The 27,942-nt window shown below is 39.1% G+C and overlaps 1 protein-coding gene across 3 annotated transcripts in view; it reads right to left on the reverse strand.

The window, feature by feature from the left end:
* The window catches only part of SYT1 (synaptotagmin 1), a 552,995-nt gene that overhangs the window by 98,228 nt on the left and 426,825 nt on the right, over positions 1-27,942 (reverse strand). The gene's annotated exons all lie outside the window — the stretch shown is intronic.

The raw sequence follows: 27,942 nt of genomic DNA on the forward strand, positions 1-27,942 counted from the left end.
ATACAGAGCATCTCCTAGCCCCTTGCGTTATTTCACTGCTTTCCTATTGTAAGCCCAAGGAACATTCACCAATCCTGGAATCTGGCATTTCTGAACACTTGATTCAGAATTTAAAATGATGGTATATACAATGGAATGCTACATGGCAATGAGAAAGAATGAAATCTGGCCATGTGTAGCAACGTGGATGGGACTCGAGGGTGTTATGCTGAGTGAAATAAGTCAGGCAGAGAAGGACATATGTGGAACACTCATATGTCCTTCACTTCACTGTGGAACAGGAGAAACTTAACAGTGGACCATGGGGGAGAGGAAGGGGGAAAATGGTTAAGGAGAGGGAGGGAGGCAAACCATGAGAGACTCTTGAATACTGAGAACAAACTGAGGGCTGATGGGCGTGGGGGGGAGAAGAAGGGGGGTGGTGGGCATGGAGGAGGGCACTTGTGGGGATGAGCACTGGGTGGTATATGGAAACCACCTTGACAATAAACTATAAAAGAAAAAAAAGGGTGTCAGGAGAGAAAAATAAAATGATGGTATATAGAACTTTGACTTTTTCTCAGAAAGAACTCCTATGGGTTCTCATACCTTAAGTATCTTTTTAGGATAACTAAGAACCATGATATTGTTCAACATGAGTAGAATTCTTTCACTCACATATATAAGCATGAGAGTGGGTGGGAGGCTGGAGGATCTAAGCTGCCTTTTTTTTTTTTTTAAGTTTATTTTGAGAGAGATAAAGCGAGCCTGAGCAGGGGAGCTACAGGGAGAAAGAGAGAGAATCACAAGCAGGCTGTGCACTGTCAGCACAGAATCCCACATGGGGCTCAATACCACAAACTGTGAGGTCATGACCTGAGCCATACAGAGAGAGAGAGGCAGAGACAGAGATTTTCTGCTTATGTAATGCTTTATTTGAAACATAGTATGTGTTTATAATCCCAATTCTTTGATTCCTTGAGTCCTCATAGCCTCTTATCCATACATCTCTTATGTCACTAAGGACTCTTTGTTCATGGTGCCCATGTCTTAATTTTCCCACATGTCTCTAAACTCCTTGAAGACTGGTCCTCATCTGAAAGTATCACTTTCCATGCATCCCCCAAAAAGCAAATAAATGGAAATTTTAGATAATATCCCTGTTTTGAATTACCTAGGTCATATCTCCCTTCCACTAATGTAGATAATAGCTACTTGTAATGTGCTAAATTCACCCAAGGTACCTGCTTACTCTGTAGGAATTAATTCACACATGAAGAGAATCTAGTAGAATAAATTCCATTTTGTAGTCTGAAAATACCGAATGGGAATCCATATCCTAGAAATTAATACAAGGTGTGGAAAAATTCACCTGAACCTTATAAGAGAAGTATAAATGAACGAAATTGCTATTCAAAAATACTCACTAGAAGGAGGATTCTTTTTTCAGGATTCTGACTTTTTGCCACAGTACCCTCCTCTCCCTCCCTGTCTTGCAGAACCGGGTTACTCTAACCGCTCTAGTTAGGTATTTTAGATAGGACTGTTCTCTCTTAAACAACGCCTCTTCATAGACCACAGTCTAAAGACACAACCCATAGCATCTCGGTTGTTTTAAGGAAGCATCACAATGTATCTTTCTTCAAACACCTTTTTATTATCCAATCTTGTGAAACACAGGGAATTTTTGAGATTGTGCATAATATCTAGTTTCGGAAGGGCACGGTTATAGGCTTTGCACCTCCCATGCCTCCGGTAGGAGAAATAGGTGGCTACGAGTGATTTNTATGAGAAAATGCTTATTTTAACACCAACTATGGATTTACATTTAACTCCTTAATTTAGGAATATGAATGTATGAAATTTCATATGCTATAAGAATTATAACTGGGATGCCAAATTAAACATGTATTTTTAAATTATGAGTCAGCTGAAATTACTTTTCAGTGTTTGAAAATCTTATTACTTCTGAATCCAAAAGCTACTTGAAAGCTAGTCATTATTTGGGAGTTTGTGCCTTTATGGGATTAAGCAGATAGAAACTCATTTTCTCAAAAAAGGTGAAGAAGGTATCCAATTCATATGAGCCTTTATCTTATTAGTTACATTTTTTGAGTTATAACTATCTGAGTATAAGTATATGCTTTTCTAATTCTTTAAAAAGCCACTTTAGAGGCACCTGGGTGACTCAGTTGATTAAGTGTCCAGCTCTTGGTTTCAGCTCAGGTCATGATCTTGTGGTTCATGGGTTTGAGCTCTGTGTCAGGCTCTGCCCTGACAGGGTAGAGCCTCCCTGGGATTCTCTCTCTTTCACTCCTCATCTGCTCTCGTTCTCGCTCTCGCTCTCGCTCCCTCCTCCCTAAAAAAATAAACATTTTAAAAGGTAGCTTTAATAATTCTCAAAAACAAAATTTGAGGATTGGGGCAACCTCTGTTACATGTTGGTTTGACCCTTGATTTAAGACATATCCAAATATGATTGCAATGTGTTTTTCATATGTTGTGGATGACATGGGAATCCCAAGTTCATGTGAAGCAAGAAGAGCCAGGATACACACCCTAGAAAGGCTTGGAAGCCACTCCCCTAGGGACACAGCTGCCAGAGCCCTGCATGGAGCTGACCTCTCCTGAAGGCGTGTTCTATTTGGCCGTGGCTGAAACCAGGCTTCGGTCTGAGGCTTACATTGTAAGCATGTGCTGTTACTTTAGAATCTTTGATTCATACAGTATGACTTCTGAGAAAACAAGTATTTTCTTTTCTTCCATAAAACCTTTCCCTGAACTTCAGTGATTAGATGGAGATGCATTTCTGTTCCTAGAGTCTTGTTTTAGCCTTTGAAGGTTTTACTCTATTTCTTGTCACACAGAAGAACTGGAATCATCTGATAGTTGTCTGACAGTTTCATGTCAACGTCTCTTACTTCATAGTTTTCACATGTCAGTTTGCAAGCAAGATGGTTAGGTAGCAATATAGTCCTTAAAAAAATTTTTTTAAGATTTATTTATTTTGAGAAGAGAGAAAGCAAACAGGGTAGGGTGAGGGGGGGTAGGGAGAGACTCCCAAGCAAGGTCTGTACTGTCAGCACAGAGCCTGATGCAGGGCTCAAACGCATGCACCATGAGACTGTGACCTGAGCTGAAACCAAGAGTCAGATTCTCAACTGACTAAGCCACCTAGGCACCCCAGCAATAGCCTCCTTTAACAGTAAACCTCATTATGTATCACTTTAAAGTTTGGGAAACCAAGATTTTCTACATTGAAGAACATTTTCTTTAGTGGGGTTCTGATGATGAGAAATAAAAGTGGTTCTTGGAAAACTTCGATAGAAAGATGATTCCCAAATCTACATCTCAGGTGCTTGCTTGTCCTTGACAGTTCTGTGTCTTTTCTCTATAACAGTAGGTACTGTCATGCCCCTTTTATATATAAAGAGTTTGAGATCCAGAGGTTACATATGGTTACATAGGCATCTCAGTGTGGAACTGAACCAAGTTCCTTTGACTCAAAATAAGGAGTTTTCTTTACTGTCAGACCGCCATCTGGAATGACAAACTAATGCCCCAACTGACCACCCACTTAGATACTTCACTCTCACTTTAAAATACTCTTTTCTGTAAGGGTCTATAAGCAATTGGTTTCCAGTGACCAATGTTCCTTCTCTGTTTTCCTTTATTCTTTCAGGGCATAAGTCTTGAAATTTCTTTCTTTGCCAATGCCTCTCAAATTGGATTTAAAAAATATTTACTTAGAGAGAGAGAGGGATAGTGAGCAGGGGAGGGGCAGAGAGAGGGAGAGAGAGAATCCCAAGCAGGCTCCCCACTGTCAGCATAGAGCCTGGCATAGAGCCTGGCATAGAGCCCAACATGGGGCTCAAACCCACGAACTGTGAGATCACGACCTGAGCTGAAACCAAGAGTTGGATGATTAACTGAGTGAGCCACCCAGGTGCTCCTCAAATTGGATTTTAAAATTTTACTTAATTTTTCCCCATCATGATCAACACAACCTCTACCCTGATCACCTCTACCTCCAATATGACCTCCATCTCTATTGTGGTATTTGTCATTGTCACCATCACTATCACCACCTCCGTCACTTCTACCTCTACTCTGTTTGAGATCAAGTTCTAACACTTCAGTCATCTCTTTTCTCCAACTGCCTGATGAAAGATCTTATTAGTCATAGTCTCTCTAAAGGCCTGCGTAGACTGTGTAACAATTCCAGACTAATCTTTGGAAAAATGGTCCAAACCCATTTTCCTGACTTTAAAGAAACTGTACTTTGTCTTTGCCCTAACTGTCCAAACCTTTACTTCTACTTCACTATTGTGCTCAACCTTCAGAATATATTTTGAATCTGACCTCCTCTTCCTACTTAAAGATCTCCACTCTAGTATAGGTAGGGAGACCAAAGACTTCATGTGAAAAAGACTCTATTTGTTTTAGCCTTAAAACTCCTGTATACCCTGAGAACCTCAGTCCCAGGCAAATTGTTACGATTTATAATCTTGGGCCCACGTTCTCATTCCTGGCCTACACCTCTATAAAGCCTCCTGATAGCCTCTCTACTTCCACTCTTGGCCCTTTCTAGACTCTTTCTCACCTAGGAGGCAAAGGGATCCTTTTAAAATGGATATCTGATCATGAGATTGTCCCTACTTAGCCCTTTGATGTCTTCCCATTTCACCAAGAATCCTCCATATTCCTTAGACAAGAAGGCCCATTTGGTCTGATGCTCCTGATCTCTCTCTTCTCAACCATGCCAGGCACACTTCTACCTAAGGGCCTTTGGCCTTGCTGTGCCTTCTATCTACAATATTCTTCCCCTAGATACTATCAGCATTGTTCTGTTAGTTTATTCAGCTTTCTGCTCATGTGTCACTTCTTTAGAGTTTTTATATGGCCATGCTATATAATGTCCCATCTGGTTCTAAACAAACACACTACCTGTCCCCTTGCCCTGCTTCTCTTTCACCCTACCATATATTCCTTAAAGTTCCATTATGTTTGTTTAGGTTTTCCCCACTAGAATAGTTTACAAGAGAAGTGTTCTTCTCATGCCTATGTTCTGAGCCCTAGAATAGTGGCTGGCACAGAGTCAAGGTCCATATATGTATGCCTCTTATATGAATAATTGTAGAGTCTCCTCCATCAAATACAGTTGGACTAGTCCCCATGTTATCCTCTATTGCTACAGGTCAAGTTATCCAAGGAAGTAGACTCAGAGATTTGCAAACAGGAGGTTTATTGTGGTGTGTCCTTTGGGTCAACACATGCGGGTGAGGGCAAGAAACAGAATTGCACAGGTGGAAAGGTTGGGCTGTGATGCAGTCCTATGAAAGGCCTCAGCCAATCCTATAGGGAGCTCTGGAGCTGAGACAGCACTTCAGATACATTATGGATTCTTAAAAGGGGTGAAATTTTTATGCTCCTGAATCCACCAGTCATTTAATCTGGCCTGTCCCCACATCTTGGACCAGGAAGTTTCTTGTGCTGAGGGGGATACTGAGAAGAAGGAACCCAGTTATAAGCCATCAGCCATCAACACTCTGGGCAGCCAGTGAAGTAAATAACTTGTCCGTAAAGATGGTGCAAGATTGGTGTGTGTGTGGGGGGCGGGGGGGCAGTTCACCAAAGCAATGACTACATTTCTATAAGTTATATTACTTTTCACCACCACGTTCTTAGCAGTCAGGAAACCCATCTGCAATGTCTTTAGGGCTGTTTGCCTAATAAAATTACCCCGACCTTCAAGCCAATTCCAAGTTTATATCTTTAACAAAGTACCTCCTTACTATTCTAACCTGTATAGATTTCTGCTAGCAATGACTTAATAGCCAGCAGCATAGTGCCTAGAGATGATTCCACACCCCCTCCCCCCATTTCATATGTGAGTTTCCCTCGTCTTAAACTCCACAAGGACAGGGATTGTACTTCATAAGCCCTCATGATCTACCTTAGTAGGCAGTATAAATAATTGTTGATTGTTTTGAAATGACAGCCTTACCAGCCTTTGTGCTCTGTAAACAGTGTGGACACTAGTGCTTTATCAACAGTATATCCAGTTTAATCAATGAGTCAACTAATGACTATATTTGGAGCTCCTTTCTTGTGCCTACTGCTATAGACATTACTATGTTAGGCCTTTCAGAAAACTAGAAATGAAAACATTTCTGGAAATGTAGTTTTTATAAGATAATTTTGAAACCCTATAGAGTTGCAGCTGACAGATGAATGCTTTTGCTGGTGTGATTATCTCACGAAGGGGCCTTATTACTATTAGGAATTTCAGCTTTATGTATAATTTATTTTAGTCAATTGCCTTGATCACTAGGTGGATACTGCCAGTTAGTGTGAGAAAGTTCCAGCTGTGAGATTCAGAGAAATTAACCTGCTCTTTTAGAATATGGAGCTGACAATCGGAAAGAACCTTTGTTCTGAGCAGCTTGACAATTCTGTTATTTTTTTTAAAGCAGCCACTGAATAGACACAAATTAATGATTTAATAGACAACTGCAGCAATGCCTTTCCTTTTTGAAAAGCACTACATATAGATATTAGAACAGAGGTCATCTCCAAGGGATAAATAAAAAGCTTGATTTAAAATGAATATTTATTTGATGGCTTCTGTAGCACCATCCATCATTTTATGTGTAAAAAGAAGGGTTCATTTTAGTGACCTTTGCAAATGGAGCTAAGTTCACAAGCTTGTTGGAAATGCTGTACTTTAGAATGAGTTTTAAAAAGGTACCTGAATTGACTTAATGCTGTGACATTTTACAAGGACATATTCTATTTATGTTAATCTTAAGATTTTTCCGTGTGTCAAATTGGTGGTAGCTTCTCTGAGTTGAGGGTTTTTCTCTGAGGTTGGGAGTCTATTTAAAGGTGACAAATAAAAAATAGAAGCTTAAAATTCTCAAAATGAAAATTCAGATTATTTGCATATTCTTCATGTATAAAAATACTAGGACATTCTCCAGTTATAAAAGCGATAATGTCAAGTTTTTCATCTTAATAAGAGTTGCTTTAAATATATCCTTTGGGTGGTGGTAGCTTTCAAATTCATTTTATTTCCACAACTATACTCATACCACTGAAGTATCTGCCAAATCAGCATTTACATCTAATGGTCCAGATGGTCACAGTATGAAATGTTGCTACAGATGTATCCAGGCTAAAAAGACTGAATCTGGCCTAGTGTACAAATACACAGCGAATTGTTCAGGTGAACGAGACAGTGTGTTAGGTCTTTGGATACTTACTTTATGAAGATACTATCTAACCTATTAACTCTATATTCATTCAATTACTCCTTCATTTCTTATTTAAAAAATAGGCTGTACCATAGACTCTTTTAGCCTAGGCTCCATGGATATTTAGATGAGTAAGAGGACTTTACAAAGTTCCAGATGTAGTGACCTTCTGTCACTGGAGTGACTGATTGAGATGGAGAATAATAATACAGTTCAGCTGCACCATACTGATGACACCAATGCTATGGGAGCAGAGAGGAGAAGCTTGAAACCTTCTAGGGCCTAGTAACACCTAAGGAGGGGAGGACTTTAATTGGAGATTTTTATCCCTAATAATCATAATTTCTTTGGCCATGCCAAATGCATATTGTTTGTAAAACTAATGTGCTTCACTTGCAAATAGAGCTTTAAAACAAATCTAGCTCTCCCCTTTCAATCAGAGCTAGTATATATGGGGGGGGGGGCTGTTGATGATAGGTAAATCAATCTAGGAAAGCCAATGCCTGAGCTGAGATAGGAAGGTCAACAGGAAGAGTCGGTGTGAACCATGTGAAGAAGAAGGCAAAAATGTTCTAGACGCAAGGATGCACTACAAAATCCTGTAACCGCTTAAACCCAATTACGCTTCTCTAAATGTACACTTTGTGTAATCAAAGATGGATATCTGATTTATGATTTATATCTTTAAAATTTCCTCTTATTATATTTATTGTGACTAAGAAATACACATGTAGTCCTATTAGAAATAATGGAAACATAGATATTCTGACCTCAAAATAAGAGTGAAGAAAGTAGAAAATCAAAATGCCTGTTAAAAAGAAGTAACAGCAAAGTACACTGCAGAGCAGTGAACTGTGAGGTGGGCATTTACTAGTTCATGCAACAGATATTTATTGGATAGCTCTTGGATGCCAGGCACGGTTCCAGATGCTGGGACACAATACAGCATGAAAAAAAAAATCAATGGGCAAAATAAACATCGTAAAATACAAGGCAAAGTAGTTACAGCAGTACCTGGCACATATAATAGTGAACACTCATAGACTACATTTTAACAAAAATCCTATTTTAACTGCCCTCTTTTCTAGGCACTTAGAAAAGTCTGCTCCTTTTCAGAGCCAAACTTCTTGAATGAATTGGTGACCATCACTTTCCCTATTTATTCATTTTCCACTGATTTTGCTCTCCATTTTAGTGAAATGGCTTCTGCAAGGGTTCGAATGATCTTCATCTTAGTTAGCCATAAACATTTTTGCAACCTGAAGTCTTCACAGATTTGTTTACATCCCTCTCAACCTTGGATTCTGTAACACAGTGCCTTATTGATTGGTTTATCTGCCTCTCTGGCCACTCATATTTGGCCTTTCTCAAGCTTCAGTTCTGCCCATTTCTTTTCTTCATAAACTAATAGGGGTATACCCTGGAGATCTTGCAAGTTGAGTTCCAGACTGCTACAATAAAGCAGATATCACAAATAAAGTCAATCAAATGAATATTTTGGTTTCCCAGTGCATACAAAAGTTTATATTTGATTCAGAGTGAAATAACCTGCCTAAAAATGTATATACCTTAAATTCTTTTTTTATAACTTAATTAAATTCTTTATTGCTAAAAATGCTGACCATCACCTGAGTTCTCTGCAAGCTGTAATCACTGATCACAGGTCACCATAACAAATATAGTGAAAAAGTTTGAAATATTGCAAGAATTACCAAAATGTGACAGAAGTATGGAAAAATGGCATTGGTAGACTTGCTTCACAAAACTTCTATTTGTAAAAAGCTCGGTAGAGTGAAGTGCAGTAAAACGAATATGCGTGTATTACCACAGTCTATGGCTTTAGTAATAATGTAGAAGTGATTGCCAAGTGCCAAGTTAGTATCCTCACGGGAGAGATTTTTGTCTGATCTCCAGACTCGTATATCCAATTGTAGACTTGCCATTTCCACATGAGAATACTTCACACACATCTTTGACTCAAAAGCCAAAAACAGAATTCATGATCTTTCTCACAAATCTTTCTCACTCACAATTTCAGTAATTGGCACCAGCCTCCAACTAGTTGCTCAGTCCAGAAAATTGGGCATTACCATTGATTTCTTTAGAGTTCAGATTTTATCTATTAGAAATCTCTCAGGTGGGTTCAATCGTTTTCATCCCTACCCAATAAATCTCCTATTCTAATATTAGAATATTCATCACTCTAATATAATAATTGGTCATCTAGATTATTCCAGTACTCTTCATTGGTCTTCTTAAATTTATTCCTGAAGTAGAGTGAGGAGAATCACCTTGTAAATAACAGATCTCAAAACCTTCAGGTAGGTATCCTGTTTCTCTCAGGAAAAAGACCCACATCTTTATCATCAGAATATTCTCAAAACCATCACATAAACTATTCCTTTTGCTTGACACACTCTGTTCTCTTGTTACATTCCCTTTGGCTTAGTTAACTTTTACTCCTCTTTCAGACCTCACTGCAAAATTCATTTAGAGATGCCTTCATTTGATTCACCAGACTAAATAAGCCCCTTCTTCTACATTCTTCAGTAGGCTCCCAAGCTCTTGCTTTGAAATACTGATTATAATAATCATACATTATAATCATGTACAATAATTATAAACATGTATTTTTGCATTGTATCTCACTCCCATGAATTTAATCCTCTTTGCATAGTGTCCTTTCATTGATATGCATAGTGCTTGGCACATAGAAGATGGTTAGTACATATTTATTGAGGCAAAGAATGTATACATGTTTGCTGAAGGCTCCACTCTGTCACAGACTACTCACTGTTGGTCAACATCCATTTAGAAGTAGGATTAGTAATCTATTCCACTTTCTGTGGTTTGCAGAAAATGAGCAACGCTTAGTCTTATACTTGATTCAGTTTATCAAACTCTTATTTTGTATCATCAAAATGTCAGTCATGGACCAAGGTACTGGGAGAAAAAGGCTGATAAGATTTTTAAGGGCAAGAACAAGTTTTATTCTGTGCTAGGGAGAATAGGCATAAGACAAAAGTTCAACATAAAATGGTAAATGCCATTACAGAAACAGGTTTTAGGAAGAACCACTATGGAGAAAAGGTAGAGGAAATCTGTTGTGGTTAATTTCATATGTGAATTTTGTGTGGAGGGTATGGGAGTGTGAACAGAATGAGAAATGGAAAGGGAGTCCCAGAAATGTTTTTGTCAAAAGATTCTTCATGCTGTCGTGTGCTGTGGTGCCTGAAATACCTCCATTCATTCCCTTTTGCTCAAGCTTTAGAGCTCTAGGAGCCCTTTAAAATATGAAATGCTGTTTTGCCCCCTAGTGGATGATATAACAATCCATCATGGTATTAAATTTTGACAGTTTTTTGGGTTATGGAAGAGTTATCTAAGTGAGTGGGAGATGGGCACAAATGGGAACGATTGTGGTTAAGACTATAACTTGAGATGTTGCTTTAAGTAGTAGAGGATATAAGTGGGAATCCAGGTAAATGACCGATTGTGTGAGGACACGTGAAGAAGAGAAATAATGGAAAAGAGTTGGGAAGGTATCCAAAGACCAACCTTCATCAAGTTGCCTTGTTTCTTTAATGTTCTCCCTATGTTAACTACAGGTCCTTGATTTTTTGGGTCAGGCCAATTTTAAATATTCCATTCTTGTCTGAACGGGATGTTTAGGCTCTGGGGTAAAATGGGCTCTTAACACTGGTTTTGAGAATTCAAATAACTACTTTAATCTTCTTCGGTGAAATGTAGACACCAAGTAATTATGAAATATGGGCATTGCATTTCTAAATAAAAATGGAAATTTGATCAGTGCACTTCATATTTGTTTACAATGCTTCCTTTTATCTGGAAGATGGCTCACTGATCTTGGAACATTCATAAACAAAACAAAACAAAACAATGGCAGGTAATCCTTTAAAGGCGTTGTTTGGCACTTTTCAACCCAAGAAGCAGTCTCTCCCGTGGCAGAGCTATGCATTTGAATGATTTTTACATAGGCTCCTATTGATAAAGCAGCATCAAATTTTTACTAATCATACTCAAAAAAGTGCAAAGAAGTTGTATCCTGACCTCCGTCACTTGTAGTTACGTTTACTTGTGCGTCCTAAATAACTTGAGACGATACTATGGGGAGTAGGATCTCGAGAGAGAGAGAGAGAGTTCAGTAACCAGGGTACTGTTTTATCCAAAGAATACTTTTCCCTTTTTAGTTCCGGGATGTTGGTGACTAAGAGGAAATCTGGAAGGGATGGCAGAGACTCACAATTCGGAAACATTATTGGGGCAGGAAGGTTTTCCTTCTCTTCCTCATAAAGGGGTAAAAGAGGAGATGGTGAATGCTGAGCAGACCCAAGCTGTGCCACTAACCAGCTCAAGGGGGCGCTCTAAGCAAATTCTAACCTTACTGTGAAATTACATAAGTAGCACTGGCTGTATCTTTCTGTGAGCATTACATAAGACCTACATGTGAGCCGGGGCGAGCATGAAATCTGGGAGAGAACCAAAGGAAGGTGTTAAAAAGAGCGTGGTACAGGCGAGTCACAGAGAAACTGGCGAGGGGAGAAAAACTACTTAAAAGCAAGGTTAGGGCGGTCAGAGGGGCCAACTCAGCTGCTCCACTCTGGCTTCATCTGGTCGTGGATCTGTCCATAGCAAATGGAAACCTTGGGAAAAAAGAAGATGGAGACAAAAAGCTGATGAGTTGCGCTTGGGGAGGCGAGGCAGTGGGAAAACCCAGAGAAAGGAGTAGAAGGGAGAGAAAAAAATTCTGAGGAAAAGAGTAAAGAAAAAAGTGTTTATCTATTCCATCTTCCATTATAAAGAGGGCAGAAGGAAGAGAGAAGGTAAGGAAAGTCAAACAACTTGGGAATGGTGAGGAAAAGCAGTGGGAGGATTTTGAAAGGTTTTTCTGTGGATTCATGTCATAAGGGATGAGACCTGCCTGGGAAGACGCCATGAGGATGGGACCTTAATTTTTAGTTCAATGGGCAAGAACCCAGGAGACATATCTGCAGTCATTCAAACCACAGAAATGAAGAATTTGATGTGAACCTCGGATGGCAGAGAAAATGGATATATTTTGTAGACCGTGTCAGAGGGAAAAGCACATGGCACTGTGGTGATTTCCCTGAGCAATCTAAAGCACTGCTGGTTCTCTTCAGGATTAAAACAGGAGACAGGGGATACAACAGCCTCACTGGGGGGAAAAATACTGTGATATATTGAAGTACCGTTAATGGCAGAGGGGAGATTTGATATTAGGATAGGGGAATAGAAACATGTGAAGCAGAAAGCCCATTGAGAACAACGTGGGCACTCTATCTTCTAGTCGCTTGTTATCCAGAACAGAGATGCAATCTGGTGGTGGTGGGAACAGCTAGACATGTCCTGTACATGTATGTCAGAAAATCATATGAGGAAAAAAAAATGCCAGAAGATAAAAAGTCTTACATAAGAACAAGGTAGCACAAGGAGTTTAGCAACAAGGGAAGGTATGTGTTTTGGGGTAGGTCGTCCCTGAAAGTTGCTTTTGGGTACTTTTGGGGGAGATGTAGGAAACTATTATTGACTGAAAGGAGGAAAATTTATTCTCCGTGTTTACAGTAAGGCAAGAGGGAAGTTAATGCTCGGCAGGGATTGGTTGTGTGTATGTGTGTGTGTGTGTGTGGGGGTATTGATAGGGGGAAGGGTACCAGCTGGAGTGGGGGGATGGATTCTTGGAAAGGGAAAACATGGGTTAGAGGTGGGTGTGAATGTGTACTGGAGGAAAAGAGAAAAGCTAGAAAAGACCAGCTTTGTGAATGTGCCTGCTCTCGTAATCTTTTTTTTTTTATTTGTTTATTTCTGAGAGAGAGAGCGAGAGAGCATGAACAGGGGAGGGTCAGAGAGAGGAGACACAGAATCCGAAACAGGCTCCAGGCTCTGAGCTAGCCGTCAGCACAGAGCCCACCGCGGGGCTAGAACCCATGAACCCTGAGACCATGACCTGAGCCAAAGTCGGACGCTCAACCGATTGAGCCACCCAGGTGCCCCCTGCTCTTATAATTTTGATGAGCAAGGTGAATTAAGATGGTAACATGCAAGAATCCAGGTTAAACACAACCACCCTTTGGACAGACTTTTGGAAAAGAGGCTCATTTGAAAAGATGTTTGAAAATACAAAGGGCATCTAGGAAAATGACACCAGAGTAGAAGATAAAGGCCATGGACATAAAAAGGAAAATTTAAAAAAGTATTGTACGAAGAAGTATCAAAGGAGATGTACTGTATACAGCAGAGATGTTACTGCATGAAAGCAATTTCACCGGGGGTTGCAAAAACTAGAGGAAGAACTCTACTTGCCTGGTCTTGATTGCCCCGTCTGTTACTGTGCCTTCTGTCTTTGAACACGCTGCTTCCTTTGCCTGGTATAACCTTCCTCCCTTTGTTTTTCTACTGGATTCCTACTTATTTCTCAACTGTTACGTCTTAGGAGTCTTTCCCTGGCTGCACTCAGTTTGGCCCTTCTTCTGTCTTTGTGCTTCCCTTACCCACCTTTGCAAACTCTCAGTATGTCACTTACAATATTATACTCTAGATGTCTGCTTCTTCTATCTGCCTCTTTCATTAAATAAGGCCTGGGTTTTAATCTGTTTGGACTAACACTGTGTTTGCCTTATGGCTAAAGGTCAGTATAAAGTTACAGGCCGAGAGAGATGGTGTCTTACTGTAGAAGGGCCCAGGGCAGAGAAAAATGACAATTCTTACCTATGTCTAGCCTACAGCTGATAAATTTTCTTTAGAGTTAAGGCATCATTTGGGTATCTTATTAAAAAGAAAAAGTGGAAATAGCATTTGGGGGATCAAACTTTCTGGGAGAGTAGGTATGATGAAAGCAATGGATGAAGATCACTGGGAAAATAACTTGGCAGGGTAAAAATGTAAAACAGAGAAAACAATTAGAAGTTGGGAAGATTGAGGAGGCTTTAAGAATGATACATGAGTAACATTGGAAATTTCTCTAGTTTGAGGGTTGGAAAGAAATTGTAACTAGTTTTGTATATAATAGCTCAGCTACATTTTAGGATAAATGGTAAGAATAAAATGAGATCAAAGATATAAAGGATTTAACTGAAAGGTATTAATATTATTTTTCTTGCTAGTTTAGTATCAGTGGAATAACCATTTTTAAAGTTTCCCCTACTTCTTTGCTTCATTATTATCTTTTTTGAGACATCAAGTAGCTGGGTCTTGTAGAGATGCAAAAGAGTCCTCATTACTTGATGACCTAATAGCTGAGGTGGAATATTTGAATTTCTGAATAGTTATAAGAGTCAGTTATGAATCTGGCCATTTTACTGCTTTCCAGGGGAATAATAACCCTCTGTAGATGGAATGCTATGGGAATTCTAAGAATTCTGTACTTGGGATGAAGTTTTTTGGTGCTACAAGCACATTGCATCTGCTTGGTAGTTTCATAGGATCGCTGTGAAATCAGATTGGGTAATAGAAACCAACTTTCTCATGAACACTCTCTATAGTTTTTGGATATAGATGACATTGCATGGAGCAGTGTATATAGACATAGTCTAAGAATTTGAACTTTTTCATCTTGACTGGAAGCAACGTGAAGTTCACTTAACCCTAGTTACCTTCTTCAGAAAATAGGTTAAAGTGATCAATGCAAAGGCAATGAGTGACAACATCTATGATAATCTTCTAGTTTCTTAGTGAAGCTGTCTCACCTGCAGACTACTTGTTTTCAGGGTTTTTGACTTCTGTCTCTTCCTTGGTGATATTCTGTTCTCATTCATTTCTGCTTAAAGGTTATGCAGCTAATTAGCGTATTTCTCATGTAGGCCTTAAACATGTTGCGTGTTGTGGCAGAGTTAGAGGAAGTCCAGATCATCTCTAAGCATATTTGGAATTCGATTTGCCAAGATTTCACAAATTGTTCATTTTGCAGAAACAATTTAGTTTCCATCTGGTTTGCCTAGGGGAAAGTTCAGTGGTGTTCACTGTTAAGAAAATCTGAACATCATTAGAGAATTCAATGGTTCCTTGAATGGTGATGTGGATGTCACTAAATCACACAGTCAAAAATAGAGTTTCTCTGCAAGTGAACTATGATCTGGATTTGAATGGAAGCCACTCTCTTGAGACGAAGCAAGCACATGGGTATGTGTTAGGTGCTGAATTTTGCATGTATTCAGACCTAAAGTTGGAGTGACTCTGCTGAGATGTCAGAAATTTTTTAGTTATGTAAAAATACATCAGATTTTTATAAGCAATGGTTACTAAGACCATGTTTTAAAGCATACGTTATACAATTGTTGAGGCATTTTAAACTATGATAATTTCCCCCCTTATTTGTATTGGCATTCTGGCTCTCACCTTTTGAGCATCACATTTTACAAAAGACACTCAGTATGTTTCTAGGAAATATAAATGAGAAAACTGACCCACACATTTCTGGCCCATTTCACCAGAGGAATTTTATCATTTTATTGTGATTTGTTTTTATCTTTGTTTTTATCTATTATTATGTGGTATCCTATTAATGGAAATCAATACTAATATTTTAAAGGACTTTTTCAAATGTGAAGTCATATAAAAGCATGTTTACTTACACTGTACTTTAAAATAATCTGTAGATTTACATGAAATCTACCTCAGCAAAGTAGTAACCATTGTTCTTCAATAAATTCTGCAAAGGGACAAGTTAAGAGCCTGAGGTAATCCTTATTTCCACTACTTGAAATGAAAATGATTCATGGCAAATAAATGGAAAAAAAAAGTTTTTAATCACAAATTTCAGATGACTCCCCAACATCATACAATTAGGAGAAAGAATATGTGAAATCTAACAGACAGCATTTTGAATTTGAGACCGAAAAGAATTGTATGAAATTGTGTTCTCTGAAGTAAAAAGTGTTGGTGAAGATGTGGAGAAAAGGAAACGCTTGTACGCTATTCTTGGGAATGCAAATTGATGTGTTGTGGAAAACAATAAACAACAACAACCAACAGAATTACTGTATGATCTAGTTATTCCACTACTGGGTATTTACCCAAAGAAAATGAGAACACTAATTTGAAAAGATAAGTGCAACCCTATGTTTATTGCAGCATTATTTTCAATAGCCAAGACACAGAAGCAACCCAGGTGCCCATCCATAGAGAAATGGGTAAAGATGTGGGGGATGTGTGTGTATGTGTATGATGGAATATTACTTACTCATAAACAAGAATGACATCTTGCTATTTGCAGCATGGTTGGACCTAGAGGGTGTAATGCTAAGTGAAAGAAGTCAGAGAAAGACAAATATCATATGATTTCGCTCATTTGTGGAATTTAAGAAACAAATGAACAAAGAAAGACAAAAATACTCAAATACAGAGAACCAACTGGAAGTCGCCAGAGAGAAGGTGGGTAGGAGGATGAGTGAAATAAAGGGAATTAAGAGTACACTTATCCTGGGTTTGAAAAAAGCATGGAAAACATCAGAGAAACTATGGATAGAGACTATGGACCTTAAAAATAGTTGTGATGAATTGAAAAATGCTGTAAATGAGGTATATAATAAAATGGAGGCATCCAATGCACGAATTGAAGAGACAGAGAGGAGAATAGGTGAATTAAAGACACAAGTATAGAAAAAGAGGAAGCCAAGAAAAAGAGATAAACTGATCCAGAAACATGAAAGGAGAGTTTGAGAGCTGAGTGATACGATCAAGCGGAACAATATCCGTATCATAGAAATTCCAGAAGAGGAAGAGAGAGGGAAAGGCACTGAAGGAGTCCTTGAACAAATTGGAGCAGAAACAGACATTGAAATCCAAGAGGCANGAGATAAACTGATACAGAAACATGAAAGGAGAGTTCGAGAGCTGAGTGATACGATCAAGTGGAATAATATCCGTATCATAGAAATTCCAGAAGAGGAAGAGAGAGGGAAAGGCACTGAAGGAGTCCTTGAACAAATTGGAGCAGAAACAGACATTGAAATCCAAGAGGCACAGAGAACACCCCTCAGACGTAACTTGAATCAATCTTATGCATGACATATCATAGTGAAACTGGCAAAATATAAGGACAAAGAGAATTCTGAAAGCAGCTAGGGATAAAAGGGCCCTAACATACAAAGGGAAACCTATCAGAGTGGTGACAGACCTAACTTCTGAAACTTGGCAGGCCAGAAAGGAATGGCAGGAAATCTTCAATGTGATGAACAGAAAAAATATACAGCCAAGAATCCTCTATCTAGAGGGAGAGAAGGGGAGATAAAAGTCTTCCCAAATAAACAAAAATGGAAAGAATTCGTCACCACTAAACCAGCCCTACAAGAAATCCTGAGGCGGCTCTATGAGGGAAATGTTTCAAAGAACACAAGGTAACAGAGACACCACCACAAGCATGAATCCTACAGAGAACACAATGACTCTAAACTCATATTTTTCAATAATAACACTGACTGTAAATGGACTAAATGCTCCAATCAAAAGACAAATGGTAGCAGAATGGATAAAAAAACAAAATCCATCTAGTTGCTGTCTACAAGAAACTCATTTTAGACCTGAGGACACCTTCAGGTTGAAAGTAAGGGGAGGGAGAAGTATCTATCATGGTACTGGAAGTCAAAAGAAAGCTGGAGTAGCTATACTTNTGCAAAAATCCTCAACAAGATACTAGCAAATCGAATTCAATAGCACATAAAAAGAATTATCTACCATGATCAAGTGGGATTCATTCCTGGGTTACAGTATTGGTTCAATATTCGCAAATCAATCAATGTGATACATCACATTAACAAAAGATAAAAACCACATGAATCTGTCGATAGATGCAGAAAAAGCATTTGACAAAATACAGTATCCCTTCTTNAAAATCAATGTACAAAAATCAGTTGTATTTTTATGCACTAATAATGAAGCAATAGAAAGAGAAATCAAGAAACTGATCCTATGCAAAATTGCACAAAAAACAAAAAATACCTAGGAATAAACCTAACCAAGAATATAAGAGATCTGTATGATGAAAACTATAGGAAACTTATGAAGGAAATTGAAGAAGACAGAAAGAAATGGAAAAACATTCCATGCTCATGGTTTGGAAGAATAAATATAGTTAAAATGTCATTGCTACCCAAAGCAATCTACACATTCAATGCAATCCCAATTAAAATTGCACCAGCATTCTTTTCAAAGCTAGAACAAACTATCCTAAAATTTGTATGAAACCACAAAAGACCCCAAAGTAATACTAAAGAAGAAAGTAATACTGAAGAAGAAAACCAAAACGGGAGGCATCGCCATCCCAGACTCTAGCCTCTACTGCAAAGCTGTCATCATCAAGACAGTATGGTATTGGCAGAAAAACAGACACATAGACCAATGGAATAGAGAACTCAGAATTGGACCCACAAATCTATGGCCAACTAATCTTTGACGAAGCGGGAAAGAGTATCCAATGGAAAAAAGACAGCCTCTTTAACAGATGGTGCTGGGAGAACTGGACAGCAACATGCAGAAGAATGAAACTAGATCATTTTCTCACACCATACACAAAACTAAACTCAAAATGGATAAAGGACCTGAATGTGAGACAGAAAACCATCAAAACCCTAGCAGAGAAAGCAGGAAACAACGTCATTGACCTCAACAACAGCAATTTCTTACTTGACACATCCCCAAAAGCAAGGGAATCAAGAGCAAAAATGAACTATTGGGACCTCATCAAGATAAAAAGCGTCTGCACGGAAAGGAAACAATCCATAAAACTAATAGGTAACCAATGGAATTATAAAAGATAGTTGCAAATGACATATCAGATGAAAGGCTAGTATCCAAAATCTATAAGGGACTCACCAAACTCCACACCTGAAGAACAAATAATCCAGTGAAGAAACTGGCAGAAGACATGGACACTTCTCCAAACAGGACATCCAGATTGCTAACAGACACATGAAACGATGCTCAACATCCCTCATCACTCATCCCTCATCCCTCATTGTGTCATCAATACAAATCAATACCACACTGAGATACCACCTCACACCGGTCAGAGTGGCGAAAATGAGTGGCAAGGATGTCAGAGTGGCAAGGATGTGGACAAACGGGCACCCTCCTATACTGTTGGTGGGAATGTAAACTGGTACAGCCCCTCTGGAAAACAGTGTGGTGGTNTACTGGTCAGAGTGGCAAAAATGAACACATCAGGAAACTATAGATGCTGGCAAGGATGTGGACAAACGGGCACCCTCCTATACTGTTGGTGGGAATGTAAACTGGTACAGCCCCTCTGGAAAACAGTGTGGTGGTTCCTCAAAAAATTAAGAATAGAACTCCCCTGTGACCCAACAATAGCACTGCTAGGAAGTTACCCAAGGGATACAAGAGTGCTGATGCATAGGGACACATGTACCCCAATGTTCATAGCAGCACTCTCCACAATAGTCAAAATATGGAAAGAGCCTAAGTGTCCATCAATGGATGAATGGATCAAGAAGATGTGGTTTATCTATACAATGGAATACTACATGGCAATGAGAAAGAATGAAATCTGGCCATGTGTAGCAACATGGATAGACCTTGAGGGTGTTATCATGAGCGAAATAAATCAGGTAGAGAAGGACAGATACCATATGGTTGCACATATAGATGGATTAGGAGGAACTTAATGGAGGATCATGGGGAAGAAGAAGGGGGAAAATAGTTGGGGAGAGGGAGGGAGGCGAACCATGAGAGACTCTTGAATGCTGAGAACAAACTGAGGACTGATGAGTACTGGGGTGAGGGGAAAGGGGGTGATAGGCATGGAGGAGGGCACTTGTGGGGATGAGCACTGGGTCTTATATGGAAACCAACTTGACAGTAAAGTATTTAAGGAAAAAAAAGTACACTTATGATGAGTGCTGAGAAATGTATAGAATTTTTTAATCATATTATACACCTGAAGTTAATATAACACTTAATTATACTTAACAAATTATGTTATCTGAAAAAGCCTTTAGGTAGACTTAGTTCTTGAATAGTTGAGAACATTTGGCTGGAGAAGGTGAATCCTAGATACATAGGATTACTTCTGTGAGAAGTTACAATGGAGGAATCGTGTAGGGAAAATCACAGGGGGAAAAGTAGAGAATGTATATAATGTTGTAAAACCATTACTTGAAAATTTATCCAGAATGAATTAACGGTAGAGAAATGAATGAACGATGTTGCTTATAGGTGAGGATTGTACAGAATTAGGTAAGAAAGACTTTGTGAAGGAAGGTGTTTCCATTATAAATTAAGAATACTCCTCCAAGTGTCTATTGACTGAATGGATAAAAAGAGGTGTACATACACTTGCACAATAGAATACTACTCATCCATAAAAAAAACTTACCATTTTCAAATATATGGTTGGAGCTAGAGAGTATAATGCTAAACAAAATTAGAGAAAAACAAATACCATATGATTTCGCTTGTATGTGGACTTTAAGAAACAAAATAAACAAGTAAAAGGGAATAAACAGGGAGAGACAAACCAAGATCTCTTAACTATAGAGAACAAACTGATGGTCACCAGAGGGGAGATAAGGGGGTGAGGGATGGGTAAAATAGGTGATGGGGATTAAGGAGAGATCTTGATGAGCACAGGGTATGTATGAAGGGCTGAGTCATATTATACAACTGAAACCAATATAAGGCTGTATGTTACTAGCTGAAATTAAAATAAAAACAACAAAATGCAAAAAAATAAAAAATACTCCTCAATTGTGTGTGAGAGTAAACCTGAACAGCTACAGAAACAAGCTGGGACAGTTTTTCCTGGGGCCATTGGAAAAGTTTCCTATTCTAACAAATAAGGTACATCAAGAAAGGAATACAGCCTAAGTCTGTATTCCTAAAAGGTGTTAGGTTCTGAAACTCTTAGGGAGAGAGTGCTGCTGAGTTCAAATCTTGGCTTATTACTTATGCTGTATGATCTGGGAATGTTCTTAACTTTTGTGGGATTTTGTATCCTCTTCAGTAAAATTAGAATCATAAAAAACACCCCCTAAATCAAAGGACTGTTTTGAGGATTAAAGATTTACTCTATGTGCAGTGCATACAACAGAACCTGGCACTTAGTGCTCAATAAATGTGTTAATTACAAACCCTCATTTATGGCTTTCAGATCTTCACATGCCGTGAAATACAGGTTATCATTCTCTCTGGTGAATGAACAAACTGGGGCCCTGTGGAGTCCCTTCTTTAAGGTAACATAGCTTTTAGAACCCAGAACACAGGTCTCTTAAGCACAAAAGTCCATGTCTGTTCTTCTTATGTGGCAAAACTTCTGAAATGTTAATTTTCCTTTTATACTGGATCATTATTCAATAGTATTTAACTGAATGCCAGTAAGATACTGTTAGCATCAGGTGCTGAACTGGAAAAAAAAAATCACATGGCAGGATTTCCCTGGTGTGAGTGTTCACAGCCAGATTCTTCAGCTCTAATATTATGCATCGTCTGTTAAGCAATTTGCAATTGCTTTCATGTCTTCCTGAATGCACAGGAATCAGCAGACTACAATTCCTGAATGACCGTCTCAAGGTCTTGCACAGGTATCTGCAGACTGTTGAGATGAAAGTGTTTCTCAGAGGAGCAGAAGCATGTCCAAACACAAGCTCCCCAATTTCCCTTTACATTACTGAGGTTGCCTGAGCTAAATACGCTAGACTAAAAGGAGATGTATTACATTGCCTTGATTCGGAAAGGATAATAAAATGTATTCCTCTCTCCTCATAGGGATTTAGGGAGGTCAGATGAGGGGGAAAAATGAAGGGCTAGGCTTTCTGCAAAAGAGGGTACAAATGGAAGAAAGGGATTATTTTAGGCAGTGAATTAGAAAAATATAAAAGCAAGCCACCTTCCCTAAACAAGGGACAAGAGCTATCTTCTCAGTTCTCATGAGGCCAAAGGTCAGTGGGTACAGAGGAGGGAGAGTGTGATGGCAGTACATGTGGGGCTGCACGTAGTAGAGGTTAGAGCTGCAGTCTTTAGTCAGACCTAGATTTGAAACCCTGGTTCACCACTCACTAGGTGGGTGACCTTGGGCAGATTGTTTCATGTCCCTGAGTTTGTTTCCAATTGTACAAACTAGGGAAAATGATAGTGCTGATCTCAACTAGTTGTGAGAATTCAGTGAGGTTAGCAGTGCCTAGAACATGATAAATGCATAATGCCTGCTGGTTATTTTAGTAATCTTCTTTGTAGCATTTCTATCCATAAATGATTAAGAATAATATTTTTAAAATTGATTTATCCATCTTTGTGTGCTCACTGCTTTGGTAGTGCTAGGTGTAGTGCCTGGCACATAACAGATACTCCTATTTTTGTTGTATTAATTAATGGAAGGATAATGCCATGTGAATGTTTATATAGTCTGCGCTCTCACTCGATTGTTCTTGGATACATCAAAGAGCACAGGGACAGCCAGGAAGGGGGCCTGGAAAGATGTCTATGTGAAAATGTGTATCTCCCCACACTTCGGCCCTTCTTTTCATTCCCCTTCTGCAGGGAGGCACAGCATCTTCTCACAGGGTGGGTCTGACAAAGCTAAAGTCCGCTGAATCCCACCCTTGGGTAAAACATGGTTTGCGTTTGCCTCCCCCTTGACTCTTCAGTGGTCTTGAGCTTGGATCAGCACAGGAAGGAGCAGCTGGCTGTAGTGATTTATTACACCTGGCTGCTTAACTGGGAAGAGTTGAAATGGAAATCAGGATGTTCCTGAGGAAGCCTGAAACTATACCAGCCTAAACTGTAAGAATGAAGTTGATTTCCTGTTCTTCAGGACAATTTTTCCTTTGGACATTTTTTTGGGGGGGTGGGGGAGAAAGTATATAGCTTTTGACTTATTTACAAGCAATAGACTGGTAAAGAGACTATGAAATAAGAAATTAAACAATAGTAGTTGATTATGTGTCTGGTGCTGTTTTGGACATATTAAATACTATTTGTAAAGAACTAAACAAGTTACTGGTGGAGGGAAAATGAGTAAATATCTTAAGTTGAAACGAATTGTTTTAATCAACATGTCCAAAATAGAACTTACGGTTTTTCCTTAAAATTAGTGCATCTCTTTCTGTAATTTCATTTATTATCCTGTTTGTTCATTTCTCAGCAAAGCTAGAATTAGAATCATTTTCAATGGTTCTCTGCCCCCTTGCCTAATTGAAAACAAAGTTCTATAAGTCTTTTTTTTTCTTTTTTAACTCTTTCACGTTTGGGTTTTATTCACTGCTGTATAGTTTGAGTTTGAGTTTTCTTCACTGCTGTAGAATGTATACACTCTACAACAGCCTCCGAAATGGAGGCCAGAGCCCCAATTTATCCTTGCACTGCCAAAGAGTTAGTGTTTTAAACCACACGCTGATTCAGCCATCGGAGCTTTAATATCCTTCTGGCTCCCAACTGTGAGAATAATGTTAACTCCCACATTCAAGGCTCTAAAATACTATTACCCTTATTTATTTTTCTGGCTCATTCCCCCTCTCCCCAACTCCCATTAGCTTCCTCTCACATATACTAGATCCTAGCCAGATCTGGGCATCTTGTTTTTGAAATGTTCCAAATGACCACTCAGCTTCATCTCTTTGGAAGTTCTTATTCACAACTTACTGAATTCCTAGCCATCCTTTATAGCCCACTTTTAATTCACTTATATATCATCCTGTTTGAACTCTCCACTTCCAGACAGCAACATCCCTTCCTCATCACCTATGAACTTCTTGTGGGGAGAAACAAGGCTAAATTCCTCCTGATAACACGAGTTCAGCATAGGATGATAGGTAGATGTACATTTGCTGAATTGCATCATCAGATTAATGAAAAAAATATCTTCCACAAAGGAGCCATTTCCTTTGTTGCTATTTCATTTGAGATAGTTAAATGTAGAAGGCACAGAACATATAGTTACTTATGTAGGCATTTGATATGTATAATGGATTGATGGCTAGGAAGAAACTAGGTAAGGGCCCATGGGGTTATGTGTCACCTAGAGCATAGGCTTTGGAGTCGGATTGACCTGAACTAAAACACAGACTTTGTAGCTTAACAGTCATATGATTTTGGGGGAGTCCCTTCACTTTTCCTTTGTAAAATGATGGGTAACATTACTTCTGTATCATGTGAGATGCCTGCAGATATCAAACAATAGGTACAGCAAGGAACACAGTGCTCTTAATTTTATTAAAATAGAGGAACTTGTATATACAAGTTTAAAAATTGGGTGGCATAGCAATTTTATTTCTGGCCAGGAAAAAAAAAGTGCTAACAGATACATGAAAGAAATGTAAGGCTTTCTAATTACTATAGGATACAGCCTCAATTGTCAACCTTAGGGTATGAGGAGGTACACAGTCTCAAACTATTACATAGTTCTGTCCATACAACATTCTATGTATCACATAGTAGTTCTGTGTGATGTACATATGATTATATAGCTATGATAACTATCTTGATAGAGAAATCTTCTTTCCCTCATAATTTAATTTCTGGTTGTACTAGCTGAAATACTACAACTCAAAGAGAAAAAAAAAGAAGATATTATATCAGCCACTTTGGTCATGTGATTGCTGAATCATCTTAAGATACTTTCTTTCTAGTTTCTGCATGTATCTTTTAACCCTGTACAGATGGCATATTTATTGGTGCCATAGGCAGAGTGTGTGTGGGGGAATCTGAAGAAGTCTCTGAAATAAACACCATTAGGACTTTAAAAAGCCACTTGACGGTCATCCATTTAAAAGCTATTACCAATCAGCTGCCTCTTGGAGGCAGAGAAAAAAAAAGTCTGTGGGTTGAAGACACTTGAAATCAGAGATTAGCAAAGAGATGCTCTTTCATTTCCANGGGGGGAATCTGAAGAAGTCTCTGAAATAAACACAACCATTAGGACTTTAAAAAGCCACTTGACGGTCATCCATTTAAAAGCTATTACCAATCAGCTGCCTCTTGGAGGCAGAGAAAAAAAAAGTCTGTGGGTTGAAGACACTTGAAATCAGAGATTAGCAAAGAGATGCTCTTTCATTTCCAAATAAGAGCCAGAATGTCAAACATCTCTAGTTTCTCTAAAGACAAATGCTCTCTTCAGGATTTTATTTAAGGGACAAAATGAAATAAAGCACCCCCACCCCCACGTGTGCTGTAATGATATCCTGCGCTTCTCTTCCTGTGTCCCCAAATGCATGCAGCTGGCTGCCTCGCTCTTCTGAGCGTGTCTTCTTCTGTTTTGCCACTTGGCTCTTCCTCAACTCCTGCCTGATCATATTCCAAAATGTCATTCATGTTTATGCAGGCCAGTGCACAAAACAAAATTAATTTAACTCACAATGGCATGTTAATATTACTTTTGACACCATGGAAAACTTATTAACTATAGCTTGCCACAGGCCTCTCAGACTGAGTAGCCCAACCTACAGCATGAAGAGGAAATGTAGTATGATCGAAAGGGGTGTGGACTGCCAGACACTGTAAAAAGCCTGAGTAGTTGAGTTTTTCAATAATTATGCTAAAATTAACTGTCTATGAATGGCAAGAAAAGTGTGCTCCCATTTTGTTGCACTGCACTGTCAGGAAATGTTTTATGGCACATGACTTTTAAGCTTCGTGTGTTTTTCCTTTACCAATAAATATCCTTTGTCCTTTTGTTTTTTTTCTTTAAATTTTAGAGAATGAGAGTACCAGTGGGGGAGAGGGGTAGAAGGAGAGAGAGAATCTTAAGCAGGCTCCATACTCAGTGTGGGGCTCAATCTTATGACCCTGGGATCATGATCTGAGCAGAAATCAAGAGTCAGACACTCAACTGCCTGGGCCACCCAGGTGCCCCTATCATCTCTGTATTTTAAAGTGGTAGTAGGAAATTTAACACAAATAGCTATTGTGTAAAATATAATTACCCAAGAGTGTAAAGAAAGGAAAAGGAGAAAAGGGCACTAGTATTCATTGCACAGTTACTAGTTCTGGCTGTTCTCACATTACAGCATCTTATTACAATAGCCTGCGATGAGTTTCTTTTTTTAATTGAGGTGCAGTTGACATTGTGATGAGGTTTTATATTCTCCATCTGAAGTATAAGAAAATTAAAAGCCAGAGATTCTAGCTGACTGCTATTTGCACAGTTCATGAGTGGCAGAGGCACTTTGAACTCAGGTCTACCTGAGTACAGAGACCCTTCTTACTTGTAGGAGTCTTCGTCAGCCACGCTAAATCAGAAGGAAAAGAGGAAACCATAAGCTTTATGCATAATGGGCAATACTTTCTCTGTTTTTCATAAACTGTAGGTTTCATGGAAGTGACTTTATATAGGCTTTTTAATTACTCAAGTTGGCATTTACAAATAGACCTGAATTTGGCATTGAGAGGTAACTGCAAGCTCAAAAATAAGTTCTATTTTTGGGGGGGGGGGTATAAAATTAGCTGCATTAAGTGTTTTTTCTGTTCAGTATCTGATGGTCTGTGTTATTGCAGCCACTGAGAACACAGCTTTTCCCCACCAAGAGGGTGTTCTATGTCACACCCTGAAGCTGTGATTTAGAAAGTGACCTAGTAAATCCTGGGAAGTCTCACTCCCCAAGCTTCTGGTAGGAGAGCCAGGAAGTCAAATCTCCTTTAGCTGTCAGAAATAGGCCAAGAATCTTCTGGAAATGAGTGAATAGTTGGGCTTTCTGCAGGTCCCACGCTCCCCCTGATGTTTAAGTGGGATTCAGATGTTCTGGCAGAATACCCAAAGGTTACTAGGTTTTATTGCATTGGAGCAACTCCCCCAACCACCAGAGAGTTTCCTGTGGTGGCCAGGAGAAGGGAGCACTTGATGCTGCCTTATATTAGCACTTAGCTAGCATTTAAAGTGCAAGTGTTTTGGGGCGCCTGGGTGGCTCAGTCGGTTGAGCATCTAACTTTGGCTCAGGTCATGATCTCATGGTTTGTGAGTTCAAGACCCACATAGGGCTCTCTGTCAGCACAGGGCCCGTTTCAGATCCTCCGTCTCCTCCAGCCCTGCCCCAACCATGACTCTGCCCCTCTCCTGCTTGCTCTCTCTCTCTCTCAAATAAATAAATAAATAAATAAATAAATAAATAAATAATGTTAAGTGTTGTAACATGCTTCAAGGAAGTATTTTAGTCAGTATGATTGTGTGATGATATCTCAAAGGTGTTGATTTATGATGGTATCTCAAAGGTGTTGAAAGCCTTTTAACAATATATTTATTTGCTGCTACTTTATTACTAGGTATAAGCTCCATTTTCTTTTTATTTTGCCCCATTTCTGTGTGTGAGGCATTGCAAGATTAACCACAGAAACCTCTCCTTGCCAGTCAAGATCTTACTTCAGCCATACAGCTTCTCTAGCCTTGCCAGATTTCTTCCCTTCTGTGATCTAGGACCTATGTGATGCTGTGATGGGGTCTGAGCTGTATGGTACTGCAGGGGTACTTTAGGTCTCATTTTTAAATGTTGATCTATTTCAGGGGTGCCTGGGTGGCTCAGCTGGTTAAGCGTAGGACTCTTGGTTTCAGTTCAGGTCATGATTTCACAGTTCATGAATTTGAGCCCTGCATTAGACTCTGCGTTGACAGTGTAGAAGTGGCTTAGAATTTTGTCTCTGCCCCTCCCCAACTCGTACTGCCTTTGTCTCTCTCAAAATAAATAAACCTTAAAAAAAAAAAAAGTTGATCTATTTTGACCTTCCTCTTTTC

Source organism: Crocuta crocuta, unplaced genomic scaffold, assembly GCF_008692635.1.
Source record: "Crocuta crocuta isolate KB4526 unplaced genomic scaffold, BGI_CrCroc_1.0 scaffold317, whole genome shotgun sequence".
Taxonomy (NCBI): Eukaryota; Metazoa; Chordata; class Mammalia; order Carnivora; family Hyaenidae; genus Crocuta; species Crocuta crocuta.